The sequence below is a fragment of the Triticum aestivum genome, chromosome 4D (genome assembly GCF_018294505.1).
Source record: "Triticum aestivum cultivar Chinese Spring chromosome 4D, IWGSC CS RefSeq v2.1, whole genome shotgun sequence".
In the NCBI taxonomy this organism is placed as follows: domain Eukaryota; kingdom Viridiplantae; phylum Streptophyta; class Magnoliopsida; order Poales; family Poaceae; genus Triticum; species Triticum aestivum.
The window spans coordinates 97651029-97654689 of NC_057805.1; positions in this window are offsets into that span (position 1 = coordinate 97651029).

Below are 3661 nucleotides of genomic sequence, written 5' to 3' on the forward strand. Positions count from 1 at the left end.
GAGGGTAGGTACGACCTGAAGCTGAAGCTCGCGGGTACGGAGGATGCGGGCAGGGCCGCTGCCCTTAGGCCCAGGCTGGATGAGGCTGAGAGGTGCACGGAGGCCACGGATGCCGCCCTGGTTACGGCGCAGGCGGACTTGGCCTCCGCCCGCGCCGAGCTGAATTCTCTTCATAGGCGGGTTGATGACGCTAAGGCCGTTGCACGGCAGAACACGGAGGAACTGCTCCAACAACGAATGCTGGAGCGCAAGCATGCTCCTATGCTTCAAGATCTTCGGAACAGGGCCAACACCGCCCTGGGCCATATTTGCGATGTGGAGGTGCCGGCCCCTCACTCGAATGACTATGCCAGCCATCTGATCTTCTTCACTGAGGTGGTGATGCGCCTGGAGGCTCAATCTGCCAGAGCTCACCAGCTTGTGGAGGAAAGGGGGCGTGGCCTGCTTGAGCGCGCTTTCTCCCGTGTCTTTAGCCACCTTCTGAATGCCGACCCCAACTTTGATTTCGACGCCGCCATCGCCCCCGTTCCAATGGTCGTCCGGGATGACCTGGCGCATTGGGTTGAAGACAACGTGGACGCGTTGGTCGGGGCCTTCACTATGGAGGATGACGGGGTGGTGGTCACCGCAGACGAAGGCGACGTGGTTGACGACGGCGTCGGGGGCGTCGCCGGCGGTGGCGACATCGCCGATGAAGACGATGATGACGCGAGTGAGGCATTCGCGGGTGATGTAGCGAGCGACATTTCTGGTTGATCCCGTGTTATCCTGTCATTTCATCCTGCACACGAAGCTCGGGCATGGCCCTTGGAAAACTTGTAAGAGCATTTTGGGAGGGGGAGCCCCTCATGTAAGCAAATTGCAGTTTTTACTCTCCTATCCGATGTGAGTTTGTGTCCTCGTGAACTCGTGAATTCGGATGCGAGTTCTCTGTCGTGATTTACCTTTGCCAGCGCCAGCTTCGAGCTGGGTCGCGACGCGTCGAGTTTCTGAGAACCCTGCGGAGCTCGTCGCCCCGTCAGAAGGGGCCCCATAAGAGGTGAGCACCAGTTGTAGTGCTAGCGCGCACTGGGCGTGCGTGCTTCGCGCTGCCTCGCTCGCGAGGAGCTCGTGAGGGGAAGGCGACGGACATGAGTCCCAGGCAAAACGAGATCCAGAAGGCAAGAAATTGCTCGAACGAGAAAAAGCTCCCCCCGCGCGCATCGATAAAAACTCAGCTTCAACTCAAATCCAGATCCAGAAAGAAAAGCTACAAAGAGAGAGATCCAAAGCAAAAGGCCGCGTCCGGCACCTAGTCTAGTCTTCTGGTCTTCAAGTCTTCTCAACAGCGTGGAGCTAGGTGCTGCCACTAGGCATGGGAGGGAGCCCCAGGGCCTGAGGCTGGCACCCCTGAGACTCCGGGGCGTGTACAACCCTAACTCATTATTACGTGTGAGTGTCACGGGCGATGAGCTTCACAGGCACTGGGCCTTCTTCACAGGTACTGGCCTTGCTTCATATCACCAGACGAGGGCCCCGCCTTGCGCCACCCTTGACCTCCCTTGAGCCGACCGGTCACCGGGACGACACAAAGGAGGGAAAGAGGACGCCAGCGGTGCCCCCGGCGACCACAGGTCCTTTGCCGGGGGAAGGGTCGTCGAGGCCTCCCCGGCAGAGGACCTACCTCCGGGTGTCACCAGGCGTCGCGCGCCGCGGGGAGGGGCCTTGCTCCTGACTCCCTCCCGGCGGCCCCCAATGTGTCTCCCTTGTTGGGACGGGTGCCGCCCTGCCAAGGTCGTCGATCGACGCTGCAACCTGATTTATCTGCAGCCCATGGTTAGCATAAGCCTGTTCCTGAGAGATTAGCGGTACCCTGTAGTTGCCATTGCCAGCGCGACCGTCGTGGTTCTCCGTTGGTTCTTGGAAGGCTTCGGCTCCTAGCGCCCCTCTCCCCAATCTTCTCCAATGAATGAGCCGGGGTCGTCCTCTGGTGCGTACTCTTGGTCCATCCTGCGGGGCACGTAGGCTTCCGGGGCCGTCACCCCAAACACCTTGCCGTGGTGCCCCACACTCCATGTTGCTCGGCCTAGGGTGGCGTCCTGAGGATGATAGCGTCGCATTCGGCTGGGACCATGGGGGCGACGCTTGTGCTCGTGCTTGTCACGGGCGGCATGGGGGAGCCGGCGCCCCCTACGCCGTCGGCCGTGCTGATGTTGATGAAGCCCCCGGGCGTAGTTGTTGGCGTGCGGATGTGGTGAGGTTCACCACGCAGCCCTGCAGTGGCCTGAGGAGGAAGTCGATAGCAGAAGGGTGGTGCTCCCGACGCCGCTGCATCCAGCAGCTCGGCAACACGCTCCAGTAGTGTATCCCGGCCGCATTCCATCAGCCTGCATCGCAGCAGCTCCCTTGCCACGGTGAGCGCTGCCCGTATGTTTGCTTGCTCCCGCTGTGAGTGCGGCGCCGTTGCTGCGGCGTGGCTCACTGCTCTTGCGACGGCCCGTACTTGCCGTGGGGTCAGGGTGGATGATGCCTGGCCGCGCTGCCCGCGCCCGGTGGAGTTTGGCGGCGCTCGTGCCGCCTGGAGTGCGGGGTCGAGATCTTCATGGGCAGGCGGCGCTGCCCGGGCTGGCCCGGCTGCCCAGCGGTCAGAGCCGGCCCTTGAGTCGCCGGACATCGTGGCCGGGGAGCGTCGGCAAGCGGGTTGGTGGAGGAGAAGCTCCGGCGCACCCCTACCTGGCGCGCCAAATGTCGGATGTGGGGTTCCGACAAACCCTTAAGCTTCGAACACTGGGGTGCGCGCGAAGTCTTTCCCTCCTACCGATCTACGCCCTAGCTCGCTAAGATCTCGCGGACGAACTCGACAAACTCGCAACACAGAAAGACACGAGATTTATACTGGTTCGGGCCACCATTGTGGTGTAATACCCTACTCCTGTGTGGTGGTGGTGGATTGCCTCTAGGGCTGACGATGAACAGTACAAGGGAAGAACAGCCTCCTGAGGTTGAGGTGTTCTTGTGGCTAGGGTAAGCTCTTGATCGGGTTGGATCAAACTAAGTTGAGATGCCTCTACTATGGTGGCTAGCTCTACTTATATAGACCCTGGTCCTCTTCCCAAATATCGAGCGGGAAGGGAGCCAACAACGGCGGGCAAATTTGAAGGGGGCAGCTAGTACAAGCTATCCTGACAAAAGCGGTCTTCGCCTGTGAAAACCGCTGGTGGTGACGCCGTCTTGGGCTCCACGATGACCTCCATCTTGTCGTCCTCCTAGTCTTGGTCTCGTTGCACCAATATAGCAACCTTTGCCTGATGCCTCGGTACTCTTCGCCTGTGTTGGCCTCCTTAGCACCAAAGAGGAAATAAGGACGCTGCACGCGCTGGCGCCCTCCTGGTGTCGTTCGTCATGGCTCACGTCACGAGAGCCTCGTGAGGTTTGTTCCGCCTTGATATCTCCGCTCCTCGCGAGCCTGCCTGGCTAGGCCACTCCAGAGGAGGTCTTGCGTCGCCCGCCTCGCGAGGCTTGGACCCTCGCGAGGGTCTTGGCTGCCTTGTTGACGAAGATGGGTCATACGGCCTGCTGGCTTAGCCACGCTGTGGGCCGCAGGCAGGCAAGTCTGGGGACCCCCGTTCCCAGAACGCCGACAGTTTGTGATTATGGTTTCTTTTCTTTTATTTCTATTTGA